At 45.5% G+C, this 15,165-nt stretch overlaps 30 non-coding genes across 30 annotated transcripts; 9 read left to right on the top strand and 21 right to left on the bottom strand.

Moving 5' to 3' along the window:
* Positions 1–76: 76 nt before the first annotated feature.
* On the bottom strand, positions 77–148 carry Trnac-gca. The gene has a single exon. It is a non-coding gene; the product is annotated as a tRNA-Cys (tRNA).
* A 319-nt stretch (positions 149–467) lies between these two features.
* On the bottom strand, positions 468–539 carry Trnaw-cca. Its single transcript has one exon. It is a non-coding gene; the product is annotated as a tRNA-Trp (tRNA).
* A 118-nt stretch (positions 540–657) lies between these two features.
* On the top strand, positions 658–729 carry Trnaa-cgc. The gene has a single exon. It is a non-coding gene; the product is annotated as a tRNA-Ala (tRNA).
* Positions 730–1,005: 276 nt separating this feature from the next.
* Trnac-gca lies at positions 1,006–1,077 on the bottom strand. Its single transcript has one exon. It is a non-coding gene; the product is annotated as a tRNA-Cys (tRNA).
* A 319-nt stretch (positions 1,078–1,396) lies between these two features.
* On the bottom strand, positions 1,397–1,468 carry Trnaw-cca. The gene has a single exon. It is a non-coding gene; the product is annotated as a tRNA-Trp (tRNA).
* A 118-nt stretch (positions 1,469–1,586) lies between these two features.
* Positions 1,587–1,658, top strand: Trnaa-cgc. The gene has a single exon. It is a non-coding gene; the product is annotated as a tRNA-Ala (tRNA).
* Positions 1,659–1,934: 276 nt separating this feature from the next.
* Trnac-gca lies at positions 1,935–2,006 on the bottom strand. Its single transcript has one exon. It is a non-coding gene; the product is annotated as a tRNA-Cys (tRNA).
* Positions 2,007–2,325: 319 nt separating this feature from the next.
* Trnaw-cca lies at positions 2,326–2,397 on the bottom strand. Its single transcript has one exon. It is a non-coding gene; the product is annotated as a tRNA-Trp (tRNA).
* Positions 2,398–2,515: 118 nt separating this feature from the next.
* Trnaa-cgc lies at positions 2,516–2,587 on the top strand. Its single transcript has one exon. It is a non-coding gene; the product is annotated as a tRNA-Ala (tRNA).
* Positions 2,588–2,863: 276 nt separating this feature from the next.
* Trnac-gca lies at positions 2,864–2,935 on the bottom strand. Its single transcript has one exon. It is a non-coding gene; the product is annotated as a tRNA-Cys (tRNA).
* A 319-nt stretch (positions 2,936–3,254) lies between these two features.
* Positions 3,255–3,326, bottom strand: Trnaw-cca. The gene has a single exon. It is a non-coding gene; the product is annotated as a tRNA-Trp (tRNA).
* Positions 3,327–3,444: 118 nt separating this feature from the next.
* Positions 3,445–3,516, top strand: Trnaa-cgc. The gene has a single exon. It is a non-coding gene; the product is annotated as a tRNA-Ala (tRNA).
* Positions 3,517–3,792: 276 nt separating this feature from the next.
* Positions 3,793–3,864, bottom strand: Trnac-gca. Its single transcript has one exon. It is a non-coding gene; the product is annotated as a tRNA-Cys (tRNA).
* A 319-nt stretch (positions 3,865–4,183) lies between these two features.
* On the bottom strand, positions 4,184–4,255 carry Trnaw-cca. Its single transcript has one exon. It is a non-coding gene; the product is annotated as a tRNA-Trp (tRNA).
* Positions 4,256–4,373: 118 nt separating this feature from the next.
* Positions 4,374–4,445, top strand: Trnaa-cgc. The gene has a single exon. It is a non-coding gene; the product is annotated as a tRNA-Ala (tRNA).
* Positions 4,446–4,722: 277 nt separating this feature from the next.
* Trnac-gca lies at positions 4,723–4,794 on the bottom strand. Its single transcript has one exon. It is a non-coding gene; the product is annotated as a tRNA-Cys (tRNA).
* Positions 4,795–5,113: 319 nt separating this feature from the next.
* Trnaw-cca lies at positions 5,114–5,185 on the bottom strand. Its single transcript has one exon. It is a non-coding gene; the product is annotated as a tRNA-Trp (tRNA).
* Positions 5,186–5,303: 118 nt separating this feature from the next.
* On the top strand, positions 5,304–5,375 carry Trnaa-cgc. The gene has a single exon. It is a non-coding gene; the product is annotated as a tRNA-Ala (tRNA).
* Positions 5,376–5,651: 276 nt separating this feature from the next.
* On the bottom strand, positions 5,652–5,723 carry Trnac-gca. The gene has a single exon. It is a non-coding gene; the product is annotated as a tRNA-Cys (tRNA).
* A 319-nt stretch (positions 5,724–6,042) lies between these two features.
* Trnaw-cca lies at positions 6,043–6,114 on the bottom strand. The gene has a single exon. It is a non-coding gene; the product is annotated as a tRNA-Trp (tRNA).
* Positions 6,115–6,232: 118 nt separating this feature from the next.
* Positions 6,233–6,304, top strand: Trnaa-cgc. The gene has a single exon. It is a non-coding gene; the product is annotated as a tRNA-Ala (tRNA).
* A 276-nt stretch (positions 6,305–6,580) lies between these two features.
* Trnac-gca lies at positions 6,581–6,652 on the bottom strand. Its single transcript has one exon. It is a non-coding gene; the product is annotated as a tRNA-Cys (tRNA).
* Positions 6,653–6,971: 319 nt separating this feature from the next.
* Trnaw-cca lies at positions 6,972–7,043 on the bottom strand. Its single transcript has one exon. It is a non-coding gene; the product is annotated as a tRNA-Trp (tRNA).
* Positions 7,044–7,161: 118 nt separating this feature from the next.
* On the top strand, positions 7,162–7,233 carry Trnaa-cgc. The gene has a single exon. It is a non-coding gene; the product is annotated as a tRNA-Ala (tRNA).
* A 276-nt stretch (positions 7,234–7,509) lies between these two features.
* Trnac-gca lies at positions 7,510–7,581 on the bottom strand. Its single transcript has one exon. It is a non-coding gene; the product is annotated as a tRNA-Cys (tRNA).
* A 319-nt stretch (positions 7,582–7,900) lies between these two features.
* On the bottom strand, positions 7,901–7,972 carry Trnaw-cca. Its single transcript has one exon. It is a non-coding gene; the product is annotated as a tRNA-Trp (tRNA).
* Positions 7,973–8,090: 118 nt separating this feature from the next.
* Positions 8,091–8,162, top strand: Trnaa-cgc. Its single transcript has one exon. It is a non-coding gene; the product is annotated as a tRNA-Ala (tRNA).
* Positions 8,163–8,439: 277 nt separating this feature from the next.
* Trnac-gca lies at positions 8,440–8,511 on the bottom strand. Its single transcript has one exon. It is a non-coding gene; the product is annotated as a tRNA-Cys (tRNA).
* Positions 8,512–8,830: 319 nt separating this feature from the next.
* Trnaw-cca lies at positions 8,831–8,902 on the bottom strand. Its single transcript has one exon. It is a non-coding gene; the product is annotated as a tRNA-Trp (tRNA).
* A 5,986-nt stretch (positions 8,903–14,888) lies between these two features.
* On the bottom strand, positions 14,889–14,960 carry Trnac-gca. Its single transcript has one exon. It is a non-coding gene; the product is annotated as a tRNA-Cys (tRNA).
* Between the last annotated feature and the right edge of the window lie 205 nt (positions 14,961–15,165).

The raw sequence follows: 15,165 nt of genomic DNA, 5'->3' as shown, positions 1-15,165 counted from the left end.
CAGGGTGCATCTCAAACATGTATTTGCAACTCACCGCGACAATCGTCATTTGTTTTTTCGAGATACTGAAAAATGAAGGGGGCACCCGGGATTGAACCGGGGACCTCTCGATCTGCAGTCGAATGCTCTACGACTGAGCTATACCCCCTTTCACGATCTTTGCGTTCCCATAACTTAAGGAAAAATATTATACTCTGCCTGGCTAAAGACGTCTAATCGAGCAAAATATTGCGTAATCATTATCTCTCAGTTATATATTAGCGTTAAACGATATAAATATCAAAAATACTAGACACTTCGCGCCTGGAGAAAGTGCGAGTCGGCGCCTTCACCTTAATGTCAGAACGCGAAAATTGCACTAGTAGCTTTTTTTCAAGCAAGTTCTGTTCGTCCGTTCTCCGTAATCGTTTGGTATCTGATTAAACTGACATACTCGCCTATGGCTTTCGTAAACGAAAATTTCATTGTGACCCCGACGTGATTTGAACACGCAACCTTCTGATCTGGAGTCAGACGCGCTACCGTTGCGCCACGGAGTCGACGCTGCTTAGGTCTTGTCATGAATAGGTTCCTCGAACACTTACTGTACCGTTCAAACCTAAGAAATAATGACAGTAGGATCCACGAGACACTCGTCCCGGATGTACTTGCTCTGGCGGGGGTGTAACTCAGTGGTAGAGTGTCTGCTTCGCATGCAGAAAGTGCTGGGTTCAAATCCCAGCTTCTCCAATTTTTGTTTCTCCGTGCAGCAGTACATGAAAACTTTTGCCTATCACCATATTCTACAAAATTCAGTGTACAAGATTCTTCCCCCAAGCAAGTGGATTTCGTACAGTTCGACCTCATGGCGGGAGGACGATGACCTGCAAGACCCTGGGCTGCGATCCCCCCCCATTGAAATGTTGCTCCAAAGCCTTCGGTATGGCGTGCAGGGTGCATCTCAAACATGTATTTGCAACTCACCGCGACAATCGTCATTTGTTTTTTCGAGATACTGAAAAATGAAGGGGGCACCCGGGATTGAACCGGGGACCTCTCGATCTGCAGTCGAATGCTCTACGACTGAGCTATACCCCCATTCACGATCTTTGCGTTCCCATAACTTAAGGAAAAATATTATACTCTGCCTGGCTAAAGACGTCTAATCGAGCAAAATATTGCGTAATCATTATCTCTCAGTTATATATTAGCGTTAAACGATATAAATATCAAAAATACTAGACACTTCGCGCCTGGAGAAAGTGCGAGTCGGCGCCTTCACCTTAATGTCAGAACGCGAAAATTGCACTAGAAGCTTTTTTTCAAGCAAGTTCTGTTCGTCCGTTCTCCGTAATCGTTTGGTATCTGATTAAACTGACATACTCGCCTATGGCTTTCGTAAACGAAAATTTCATTGTGACCCCGACGTGATTTGAACACGCAACCTTCTGATCTGGAGTCAGACGCGCTACCGTTGCGCCACGGAGTCGACGCTGCTTAGGTCTTGTCATGAATAGGTTCCTCGAACACTTACTGTACCGTTCAAACCTAAGAAATAATGACAGTAGGATCCACGAGACACTCGTCCCGGATGTACTTGCTCTGGCGGGGGTGTAACTCAGTGGTAGAGTGTCTGCTTCGCATGCAGAAAGTCCTGGGTTCAAATCCCAGCTGCTCCAATTTTTGTTTCTCCGTGCAGCAGTACATGAAAACTTTTGCCTATCACCATATTCTACAAAATTCAGTGTACAAGATTCTTCCCCCAAGCAAGTGGATTTCGTACAGTTCGACCTCATGGCGGGAGGACGATGACCTGCAAGACCCTGGGCTGCGATCCCCCCCCATTGAAATGTTGCTCCAAAGCCTTCGGTATGGCGTGCAGGGTGCATCTCAAACATGTATTTGCAACTCACCGCGACAATCGTCATTTGTTTTTTCGAGATACTGAAAAATGAAGGGGGCACCCGGGATTGAACCGGGGACCTCTCGATCTGCAGTCGAATGCTCTACGACTGAGCTATACCCCCTTTCACGATCTTTGCGTTCCCATAACTTAAGGAAAAATATTATACTCTGCCTGGCTAAAGACGTCTAATCGAGCAAAATATTGCGTAATCATTATCTCTCAGTTATATATTAGCGTTAAACGATATAAATATCAAAAATACTAGACACTTCGCGCCTGGAGAAAGTGCGAGTCGGCGCCTTCACCTTAATGTCAGAACGCGAAAATTGCACTAGAAGCTTTTTTTCAAGCAAGTTCTGTTCGTCCGTTCTCCGTAATCGTTTGGTATCTGATTAAACTGACATACTCGCCTATGGCTTTCGTAAACGAAAATTTCATTGTGACCCCGACGTGATTTGAACACGCAACCTTCTGATCTGGAGTCAGACGCGCTACCGTTGCGCCACGGAGTCGACGCTGCTTAGGTCTTGTCATGAATAGGTTCCTCGAACACTTACTGTACCGTTCAAACCTAAGAAATAATGACAGTAGGATCCACGAGACACTCGTCCCGGATGTACTTGCTCTGGCGGGGGTGTAACTCAGTGGTAGAGTGTCTGCTTCGCATGCAGAAAGTCCTGGGTTCAAATCCCAGCTCCTCCAATTTTTGTTTCTCCGTGCAGCAGTACATGAAAACTTTTGCCTATCACCATATTCTACAAAATTCAGTGTACAAGATTCTTCCCCCAAGCAAGTGGATTTCGTACAGTTCGACCTCATGGCGGGAGGACGATGACCTGCAAGACCCTGGGCTGCGATCCCCCCCCATTGAAATGTTGCTCCAAAGCCTTCGGTATGGCGTGCAGGGTGCATCTCAAACATGTATTTGCAACTCACCGCGACAATCGTCATTTGTTTTTTCGAGATACTGAAAAATGAAGGGGGCACCCGGGATTGAACCGGGGACCTCTCGATCTGCAGTCGAATGCTCTACGACTGAGCTATACCCCCATTCACGATCTTTGCGTTCCCATAACTTAAGGAAAAATATTATACTCTGCCTGGCTAAAGACGTCTAATCGAGCAAAATATTGCGTAATCATTATCTCTCAGTTATATATTAGCGTTAAACGATATAAATATCAAAAATACTAGACACTTCGCGCCTGGAGAAAGTGCGAGTCGGCGCCTTCACCTTAATGTCAGAACGCGAAAATTGCACTAGTAGCTTTTTTTCAAGCAAGTTCTGTTCGTCCGTTCTCCGTAATCGTTTGGTATCTGATTAAACTGACATACTCGCCTATGGCTTTCGTAAACGAAAATTTCATTGTGACCCCGACGTGATTTGAACACGCAACCTTCTGATCTGGAGTCAGACGCGCTACCGTTGCGCCACGGAGTCGACGCTGCTTAGGTCTTGTCATGAATAGGTTCCTCGAACACTTACTGTACCGTTCAAACCTAAGAAATAATGACAGTAGGATCCACGAGACACTCGTCCCGGATGTACTTGCTCTGGCGGGGGTGTAACTCAGTGGTAGAGTGTCTGCTTCGCATGCAGAAAGTCCTGGGTTCAAATCCCAGCTCCTCCAATTTTTGTTTCTCCGTGCAGCAGTACATGAAAACTTTTGCCTATCACCATATTCTACAAAATTCAGTGTACAAGATTCTTCCCCCTAGCAAGTGGATTTCGTACAGTTCGACCTCATGGCGGGAGGACGATGACCTGCAAGACCCTGGGCTGCGATCCCCCCCCATTGAAATGTTGCTCCAAAGCCTTCGGTATGGCGTGCAGGGTGCATCTCAAACATGTATTTGCAACTCACCGCGACAATCGTCATTTGTTTTTTCGAGATACTGAAAAATGAAGGGGGCACCCGGGATTGAACCGGGGACCTCTCGATCTGCAGTCGAATGCTCTACGACTGAGCTATACCCCCATTCACGATCTTTGCGTTCCCATAACTTAAGGAAAAATATTATACTCTGCCTGGCTAAAGACGTCTAATCGAGCAAAATATTGCGTAATCATTATCTCTCAGTTATATATTAGCGTTAAACGATATAAATATCAAAAATACTAGACACTTCGCGCCTGGAGAAAGTGCGAGTCGGCGCCTTCACCTTAATGTCAGAACGCGAAAATTGCACTAGTAGCTTTTTTTCAAGCAAGTTCTGTTCGTCCGTTCTCCGTAATCGTTTGGTATCTGATTAAACTGACATACTCGCCTATGGCTTTCGTAAACGAAAATTTCATTGTGACCCCGACGTGATTTGAACACGCAACCTTCTGATCTGGAGTCAGACGCGCTACCGTTGCGCCACGGAGTCGACGCTGCTTAGGTCTTGTCATGAATAGGTTCCTCGAACACTTACTGTACCGTTCAAACCTAAGAAATAATGACAGTAGGATCCACGAGACACTCGTCCCGGATGTACTTGCTCTGGCGGGGGTGTAACTCAGTGGTAGAGTGTCTGCTTCGCATGCAGAAAGTCCTGGGTTCAAATCCCAGCTCCTCCAATTTTTGTTTCTCCGTGCAGCAGTACATGAAAACTTTTGCCTATCACCATATTCTACAAAATTCAGTGTACAAGATTCTTCCCCCAAGCAAGTGGATTTCGTACAGTTCGACCTCATGGCGGGAGGACGATGACCTGCAAGACCCTGGGCTGCGATCCCCCCCCCATTGAAATGTTGCTCCAAAGCCTTCGGTATGGCGTGCAGGGTGCATCTCAAACATGTATTTGCAACTCACCGCGACAATCGTCATTTGTTTTTTCGAGATACTGAAAAATGAAGGGGGCACCCGGGATTGAACCGGGGACCTCTCGATCTGCAGTCGAATGCTCTACGACTGAGCTATACCCCCATTCACGATCTTTGCGTTCCCATAACTTAAGGAAAAATATTATACTCTGCCTGGCTAAAGACGTCTAATCGAGCAAAATATTGCGTAATCATTATCTCTCAGTTATATATTAGCGTTAAACGATATAAATATCAAAAATACTAGACACTTCGCGCCTGGAGAAAGTGCGAGTCGGCGCCTTCACCTTAATGTCAGAACGCGAAAATTGCACTAGTAGCTTTTTTTCAAGCAAGTTCTGTTCGTCCGTTCTCCGTAATCGTTTGGTATCTGATTAAACTGACATACTCGCCTATGGCTTTCGTAAACGAAAATTTCATTGTGACCCCGACGTGATTTGAACACGCAACCTTCTGATCTGGAGTCAGACGCGCTACCGTTGCGCCACGGAGTCGACGCTGCTTAGGTCTTGTCATGAATAGGTTCCTCGAACACTTACTGTACCGTTCAAACCTAAGAAATAATGACAGTAGGATCCACGAGACACTCGTCCCGGATGTACTTGCTCTGGCGGGGGTGTAACTCAGTGGTAGAGTGTCTGCTTCGCATGCAGAAAGTCCTGGGTTCAAATCCCAGCTCCTCCAATTTTTGTTTCTCCGTGCAGCAGTACATGAAAACTTTTGCCTATCACCATATTCTACAAAATTCAGTGTACAAGAATCTTCCCCCAAGCAAGTGGATTTCGTACAGTTCGACCTCATGGCGGGAGGACGATGACCTGCAAGACCCTGGGCTGCGATCCCCCCCCATTGAAATGTTGCTCCAAAGCCTTCGGTATGGCGTGCAGGGTGCATCTCAAACATGTATTTGCAACTCGCCTCGACAATCGTCATTTGTTTTTTCGAGATACTGAAAAATGAAGGGGGCACCCGGGATTGAACCGGGGACCTCTCGATCTGCAGTCGAATGCTCTACGACTGAGCTATACCCCCTTTCACGATCTTTGCGTTCCCATAACTTAAGGAAAAATATTATACTCTGCCTGGCTAAAGACGTCTAATCGAGCAAAATATTGCGTAATCATTATCTCTCAGTTATATATTAGCGTTAAACGATATAAATATCAAAAATACTAGACACTTCGCGCCTGGAGAAAGTGCGAGTCGGCGCCTTCACCTTAATGTCAGAACGCGAAAATTGCACTAGTAGCTTTTTTTCAAGCAAGTTCTGTTCGTCCGTTCTCCGTAATCGTTTGGTATCTGATTAAACTGACATACTCGCCTATGGCTTTCGTAAACGAAAATTTCATTGTGACCCCGTCGTGATTTGAACACGCAACCTTCTGATCTGGAGTCAGACGCGCTACCGTTGCGCCACGGAGTCGACGCTGCTTAGGTCTTGTCATGAATAGGTTCCTCGAACACATACTGTACCGTTCAAACCTAAGAAATAATGACAGTAGGATCCACGAGACACTCGTCCCGGATGTACTTGCTCTGGCGGGGGTGTAACTCAGTGGTAGAGTGTCTGCTTCGCATGCAGAAAGTCCTGGGTTCAAATCCCAGCTCCTCCAATTTTTGTTTCTCCGTGCAGCAGTACATGAAAACTTTTGCCTATCACCATATTCTACAAAATTCAGTGTACAAGATTCTTCCCCCAAGCAAGTGGATTTCGTACAGTTCGACCTCATGGCGGGAGGACGATGACCTGCAAGACCCTGGGCTGCGATCCCCCCCCATTGAAATGTTGCTCCAAAGCCTTCGGTATGGCGTGCAGGGTGCATCTCAAACATGTATTTGCAACTCACCGCGACAATCGTCATTTGTTTTTTCGAGATACTGAAAAATGAAGGGGGCACCCGGGATTGAACCGGGGACCTCTCGATCTGCAGTCGAATGCTCTACGACTGAGCTATACCCCCTTTCACGATCTTTGCGTTCCCATAACTTAAGGAAAAATATTATACTCTGCCTGGCTAAAGACGTCTAATCGAGCAAAATATTGCGTAATCATTATCTCTCAGTTATATATTAGCGTTAAACGATATAAATATCAAAAATACTAGACACTTCGCGCCTGGAGAAAGTGCGAGTCGGCGCCTTCACCTTAATGTCAGAACGCGAAAATTGCACTAGTAGCTTTTTTTCAAGCAAGTTCTGTTCGTCCGTTCTCCGTAATCGTTTGGTATCTGATTAAACTGACATACTCGCCTATGGCTTTCGTAAACGAAAATTTCATTGTGACCCCGACGTGATTTGAACACGCAACCTTCTGATCTGGAGTCAGACGCGCTACCGTTGCGCCACGGAGTCGACGCTGCTTAGGTCTTGTCATGAATAGGTTCCTCGAACACTTACTGTACCGTTCAAACCTAAGAAATAATGACAGTAGGATCCACGAGACACTCGTCCCGGATGTACTTGCTCTGGCGGGGGTGTAACTCAGTGGTAGAGTGTCTGCTTCGCATGCAGAAAGTCCTGGGTTCAAATCCCAGCTCCTCCAATTTTTGTTTCTCCGTGCAGCAGTACATGAAAACTTTTGCCTATCACCATATTCTACAAAATTCAGTGTACAAGATTCTTCCCCCAAGCAAGTGGATTTCGTACAGTTCGACCTCATGGCGGGAGGACGATGACCTGCAAGACCCTGGGCTGCGATCCCCCCCCATTGAAATGTTGCTCCAAAGCCTTCGGTATGGCGTGCAGGGTGCATCTCAAACATGTATTTGCAACTCACCGCGACAATCGTCATTTGTTTTTTCGAGATACTGAAAAATGAAGGGGGCACCCGGGATTGAACCGGGGACCTCTCGATCTGCAGTCGAATGCTCTACGACTGAGCTATACCCCCTTTCACGATCTTTGCGTTCCCATAACTTAAGGAAAAATATTATACTCTGCCTGGCTAAAGACGTCTAATCGAGCAAAATATTGCGTAATCATTATCTCTCAGTTATATATTAGCGTTAAACGATATAAATATCAAAAATACTAGACACTTCGCGCCTGGAGAAAGTGCGAGTCGGCGCCTTCACCTTAATGTCAGAACGCGAAAATTGCACTAGTAGCTTTTTTTCAAGCAAGTTCTGTTCGTCCGTTCTCCGTAATCGTTTGGTATCTGATTAAACTGACATACTCGCCTATGGCTTTCGTAAACGAAAATTTCATTGTGACCCCGACGTGATTTGAACACGCAACCTTCTGATCTGGAGTCAGACGCGCTACCGTTGCGCCACGGAGTCGACGCTGCTTAGGTCTTGTCATGAATAGGTTCCTCGAACACTTACTGTACCGTTCAAACCTAAGAAATAATGACAGTAGGATCCACGAGACACTCGTCCCGGATGTACTTGCTCTGGCGGGGGTGTAACTCAGTGGTAGAGTGTCTGCTTCGCATGCAGAAAGTCCTGGGTTCAAATCCCAGCTCCTCCAATTTTTGTTTCTCCGTGCAGCAGTACATGAAAACTTTTGCCTATCACCATATTCTACAAAATTCAGTGTACAAGATTCTTCCCCCAAGCAAGTGGATTTCGTACAGTTCGACCTCATGGCGGGAGGACGATGACCTGCAAGACCCTGGGCTGCGATCCCCCCCCCATTGAAATGTTGCTCCAAAGCCTTCGGTATGGCGTGCAGGGTGCATCTCAAACATGTATTTGCAACTCACCGCGACAATCGTCATTTGTTTTTTCGAGATACTGAAAAATGAAGGGGGCACCCGGGATTGAACCGGGGACCTCTCGATCTGCAGTCGAATGCTCTACGACTGAGCTATACCCCCATTCACGATCTTTGCGTTCCCATAACTTAAGGAAAAATATTATACTCTGCCTGGCTAAAGACGTCTAATCGAGCAAAATATTGCGTAATCATTATCTCTCAGTTATATATTAGCGTTAAACGATATAAATATCAAAAATACTAGACACTTCGCGCCTGGAGAAAGTGCGAGTCGGCGCCTTCACCTTAATGTCAGAACGCGAAAATTGCACTAGTAGCTTTTTTTCAAGCAAGTTCTGTTCGTCCGTTCTCCGTAATCGTTTGGTATCTGATTAAACTGACATACTCGCCTATGGCTTTCGTAAACGAAAATTTCATTGTGACCCCGACGTGATTTGAACATGCAACCTTCTGATCTGGAGTCAGACGCGCTACCGTTGCGCCACGGAGTCGACGCTGCTTAGGTCTTCTCATGAATAGGTTCCTCGAACACTTACTGTACCGTTCAAACCTAAGAAATAATGACAGTAGGATCCACGAGACACTCGTCCCGGATGTACTTGCTCTGGCGGGGGTGTAACTCAGTGGTAGAGTGTCTGCTTCGCATGCAGTCTAGTTCCGCTTGCGACGCCGTGCAGGTCGCACGTGTTGTGCCTTCGCTCCGCAATAGCGTGTGCAAGCCGTGACTACTTTCGGTGTTTACGTTGTTTGCTAGATTTGCTGTCTTGTGTTTCCGTCACTTCACTTCGCTTTTAGTGTTTTGTGTCGTTCTGTGTTAGCGGTCTCGACCGTTTAATAAGTGGATATGTCGTCCAGGTTGTTCCCAAGGAAATGTACTCTGTGTTTCGAATTTGACAAGTCTACACGTCATGTTCAACCGAGTTCCATGGAAGTTCACGATTTCATAGTGGATGTCATTGGTATTACGTCTGACCAGGTTCATACTGCCTATTACGACACCGATCTCTACTGTTTCTTCGTCAAGTTGTTAAACCCTGTGTTACTGGAGAGGATTCTGTTAAAACATGGTAGCAGAGCTGAGTTCCGTCATCGTGACGCCTCGGTGAGTACTGTTCTCATATCCAATGCTGATGTAGAATATAAAAATGTCCGTGTGTACAACCTGCCGCCGGAAGTTGAAAACTGTTATTTACGTGAGATTTTGACGAAGTATGGGGAGGTCAAGCAAATCCGTAACGAACGTTGGTCTAGTCAACATCGGTTACAGTGTTTTAGTGGCGTCCGGTCAGTCGAAATGCACGTCAAGCAAGATATCCCCTCCCATCTTATTGTTTGTGGGTATAAAGTGCATGTCACGTACAGTGGGCAACCAGGCACATGCTTTATTTGTAACGAAACTGGCCACTTGCGTACGAACTGCCCTAAACGTGTCTTTGTTCTCAAAAGTACTTTGGAACAGCGTAGAAAATTGACATTGGCCGATCTTGTTAGGGAGGCACCAATCACGGACATCGAACGCCCTAGTGATAGTGAAATATTGCCCCCGGAGCCTGGTTTGCCTGTTGCCGACTTTCCACCCTTTCCTTCAAAACCGGTTACAGATCCGGCTGCTTCCAAATCTGACGTGCAGCTGCTGAGCCACAAACGGCGACGAACGTGTGATGATGATAGTCCGGACGAGGATCTCCAGGAATTAGAACATGATGTCCCGAAAGAGATGCCGGTTACGGTTACTAACTCAAGTTTTTCTGAACCGTCGCACGCAGCTGTCGACGTTGCGGCTATTGACGTCATTCCGAGTGACGTACAGGCAGCTTTGGCATCACAGCAGCCGGGCCCGCCGCCTGAAGTCGCGACGTCACCACAGGACGAATCACAACAAGCGCGTGCTCCCGATAAGCATAACGGGGAAGGCAGTATTTGTGTACAAACTGAAGGAAGTCAAAGTCCGTCTACAAACAAACACGAAGTTCGTGCTAGAGACAACAAACAACCTTGTCCACCTACTGCGTCAGATCTTTCTGCAGATCAGATGGCTGAGGCGTCACATCACGTTATGGACTGCGAAGTCACTCAGGACCCTCCCACACCTCCGTCTGCCGATGTGTTCCCTAGCAGAACACGTAGTAGGACCAAAGTTCAACCGAACGTCAATGCAGTACGGAAGAAAAACAAACCCAACGACACCCAAGTGACTGTTCGTGATCCTCCCGACAATGCAGACCATTCCGAAGTTTCTATGCCCTTGTAATGCGACCAGTGTTGTTTAGTGACCCTTTCCGTACCTCACTGTACTAATGGCACAAGCGTACAAATTCGTCTCCCTGAACATAAATAAGATTCGATCTGATCTCAAAATTGCGGCCCTACAGCAGTTTCTATACGAATCTGACGCTGATATTGTGTTGTTACAGGAAGTTACTGTTTTGAATCTCTTCATCTCTGGTTTTAAAACCATATCAAACGTTGCTCCTGAGGAAAGTACAGGTACCGCACTTTTAATACGGGAAGGTATTCCAGTTGGGGAGATCGAGTTTTTAGATTCCGGTCGAGGAGTGGGCTGTAAAATTTTTGATGTCACCCTTGTTAACTTATATGCCCCGTCAGGCAACAGCAACAAATTCGAACGGTCACGTTTTTATAAGGAGGATGTTACGTATCTGTTGCGGGGAAGTCCTCAAAACCTGATAATAGGAGGTGACTTTAACTGTGTTCTACGTAAAAACGATCAGTCCCCTAATTTTAACTACTGTAAAGAACTGCACGAACTCGTTAAGAATATTAAGCTGAAAGATGCTTGGGAACTGAAGTATCCTACTTTAGTTAAATTCACTTTTTTCACCGTTACTTCATGCAGCCGTCTGGATAGAATTTATCTATCGGACTGCATCAGTGACCGACTCCTAGCGGTTGACGTAATCCCGGCTAGTTTTACCGACCATTGCGCTGTTGCGGCAACAGTTCACTTAAATCGACAGCCTACCAAATTATTTCGTTCCCCGTGGATGTTAAACATATCGCATCTGGCGGACGCTGAATTATTTGACGTTATCAGACATGTGTGGGAAACTTGTTTGCGTTCCATCACTTTTTATCCGACTAAAGCGATGTGGTGGACCACTGTTGCCAAACCAAAGCTTCGAAAAAGTCTCATTTATTATAGTGCTCAGAAAGCACGCGCCTGCAAGAAGACCTTTGAGTTTTACTACACTGTGTTGCGACAACTGTATGATTCATCCACTGCGACCAACACTAACTTTCCATCAATTCAACGTGTCAAGGCTAAACTTGTCAGCTTGAAGCGTCAACAATTGGAAGGTCTGAAAGTTAAATCCAAACCTAAATCTGTTTTAGCCGACGAAATGACATCTATGTACCATTTATTCAAGCATTTATCACGCCGCCGCCGGGCTTTCATTGATGTTTTGGAAAGAGATAATGGGGAATTACTCTCTACTCAAGCGGCCATTATTAGTGAAATTCACCAACATTTCCAACGACTGTATTCCAGTGAGATTGTCAATGAACCTGCTGTCAGTGCAGTGGTCAATGTTTTTGATAGGGCGATTAGTCCTGCTGACAATGTCGACTTTTTATCGGATTTCACTCCCGAGGAAGTTTTAGCCTTGATCTCCACGTCGCCTTCCTTTAAATCACCTGGTCCTGATGGTTTGCCCAAGGAATTTTATACCAAATTCTGGAACGTCCTTGGTGGTACTTTTACTGAAATTGTTAATGAAGTCATGAGTGGTGGTCCTCTTCCTGCCGACTTCAAAGTGGGTAGAATTGTTTTAGTCCCGAAGAGAACTGGTCACAAGCGAGTTGCTAATCTCCGTCCAATCACATTATTGAACTTTGATTATAAAACGATTGCCCGAGCGATTAATAGCAGAATGACCCCCATCCTTGGGAAAGTTATTCATTCACATCAGTCTTGCCTTCCAGGGAGAACCATTATGACTCCGGTTGCAGAGTACAGAGACGTTATTTCAGTAGCGGCCGTAACCAACATCAAATGTGCTTTCCTTTTTCTTGACTTTTGCAAAGCTTTTGACCGCGTTAGTCATCACTATTTAGAACGCATCCTGCAACGAATTGGACTCGAAGAACGAGCTGTGGCAGTCATTCGGAATATGATAACCGGCATTACTGCTAGGATCACAGTTAACGGTCAGCTGACACAAGCTGTTAGCATACGACGCGGTGTACCGCAAGGCAGTCCGTTGTCGATGTCGCTCTTTGTTTTGTCGCTCGAGCCATTTCTGAAGCGATTGTGTATCACATTAACTGGCTTTTCTGTCTTAGGGAGCAATCTTACAGTGAGGGCTTACGCCGATGATGTTGCTGTTATCCTACGTCATGAGTCTGAAGTGGCCCAATTGCGGGCTGAGATTGATACTTACAGCACTGCTTCTGGGGCGAAACTCAGTGAGGGTAAATGTAAGGTTCTACGCTTACGGGGCTTCGAATCTCTTGCTATACCGTGGGCGCAGATCGTCGAACAACATGTTGCTCTGGGTATCATCATCGATAGGTGTCCCTTACGTATGGCAGCTAAAAACTGGAAACTTACTGCCAATCGAATACAGGGAGCTATAGTGGAAAACACACGGCGATCGACAAATATCCTCCAGAAGATCAGGATTTTGAATACATACATACTCTGTAAAGCTTATTATGTCGCTCAGGTGTTCCCTCTTCCCAAAATGCAAGCCCATAAGATCATGCGTTTGTCCAGCAGGTTTGTGTGGCTCGGTCATATTTTTAAGTTAACCTATACCACACTGTCTAAGTCAGTGCAAGCTGGGGGCCTGCAACTCAATGATATCCGTCGAAAGGCGACAGCACTCTATATAAAACGAACAACTGTGATAATTACCACGATGCCCCATACTATCACATCGAAGCTGTTTCGCATTGTTCGCCCTAAATGTATGAAACCGCCTATTGACATCGGGAAACTCAACTTTCAATTGCAACATGTCGGTGTTTATTACCTCGAAATTAGTTACTTAGGTGACAGTGTTTTCACAAGTCCTTGTCTCACGACAGTGTTCTTACTTGCTCAGTGGCAGAAGTACGAAGCTCCAACTACAATTGAAGTGCACTACCCAAGAATCGTCTGGACGGCAGTGTGGACCAATATTACTCTAAAAATTCATTCCTCCGATGTGATTTCCGCCTGGTATAAAGTTGTCCACAATCTTGTTCCAACCAACGAAAAACTCAACCGCATTGGCTTAAGTGCTACTGACAACTGCCTCAAATGTGGATTCGTTGACACTCTGAGGCACAGGTTTACTTGCTGCGGGCATCAGTTCAACTGGCATTGGGTGCGGAAACGATTGGCGCTGCTCACACGTAGCACTGAAAGTCTTTATACAACTGATATCCTCCTGTGGCCTGATACACGGTATTACCCCAAAACGAAAAACAATACTGTTATGTGGATGCTGGGTCATTTTGTCACTTACGTCATCACTAACCACGGAGAAGACAATATTACTGCCTTTACTGCTTATATGGAAACGGCATATTGGCGAAGAAACCAGTTCCCGCACATTAAAAGGGATTTTGGAAACATGTTAAAAATACTGTTTGAGAAACAGGGAATTGGGTGATTCTACGGTCAATCCGCCATTACTGTTAACTTTTCCACGGTGAAGTTCCCAAGTACAAGCGAACACTGAATACTATTTTCGTTATCGTTTCGCCTATGGCGCTTGAAGAACCTGAAGTTTTCTTTTCTTTCTTATTCCTCATTATTTGTTTTTTGCGGGAAGAGTCATTTTTTTTCCCTTGGTTTTGAGAGAGATTTCTATTTTTCGTTGCACTTATATTGCAAAGAAGACGAGGCAATGAACTCCTTGTAATCCGGAAGAACCAGTATTCTTTTTGTGTACTGTTGTACGACGCCAGTGAATCTGGAGACTTTGATTTCTTTTGACTATAGCTGATGAAGCTCGCCAAGGACGGCATTCATGGAGAGCGCAAGGAGGGCTGTAAGGGGAGAAGGGAGGCCCTATAAAAAAAAAAAAAAAAACAAAACAAAAAAAAAAACAAATAAAAAAAAAAAGCGGTCTAAGGCGCTGGTTTAAGGCACCAGTTTAAAAAAAAAAAAAAAAAAAAAAAAAAAAAAAAAAGTGGTAGAGTGTCTGCTTCGCATGCAGAAAGTCCTGGGTTCAAATCCCAGCTCCTCCAATTTTTGTTTCTCCGTGCAGCAGTACATGAAAACTTTTGCCTATCACCATATTCTACAAAATTCAGTGTACAAGATTCTTCCCCCAAGCAAGTGGATTTCGTACAGTTCGACCTCATGGCGGGAGGACGATGACCTGCAAGACCCTGGGCTGCGATCCCCCCCCATTGAAATGTTGCTCCAAAGCCTTCGGTATGGCGTGCAGGGTGCATCTCAAACATGTATTTGCAACTCACCGCGGCAATCGTCATTTGTTTTTTCGAGATACTGAAAAATGAAGGGGGCACCCGGGATTGAACCGGGGACCTCTCGATCTGCAGTCGAATGCTCTACGACTGAGCTATACCCCCTTTCACGATCTTTGCGTTCCCATAACTTAAGGAAAAATATTATACTCTGCCTGGCTAAAGACGTCTAATCGAGCAAAATATTGCGTAATCATTATCTCTCAGTTATATATTAGCGTTAAACGATATAAATATCAAAAATACTAGACACTTCGCGCCTGGAGAAAGTGCGAGTCGGCGCCTTCACCTTAATGTCAGAACGCGAAAA

Source organism: Schistocerca piceifrons, chromosome 3 (assembly GCF_021461385.2).
Source record: "Schistocerca piceifrons isolate TAMUIC-IGC-003096 chromosome 3, iqSchPice1.1, whole genome shotgun sequence".
Lineage (NCBI taxonomy): Eukaryota > Metazoa > Arthropoda > Insecta > Orthoptera > Acrididae > Schistocerca > Schistocerca piceifrons.
This window is presented reverse-complemented; position numbering and strand designations above follow the sequence as displayed.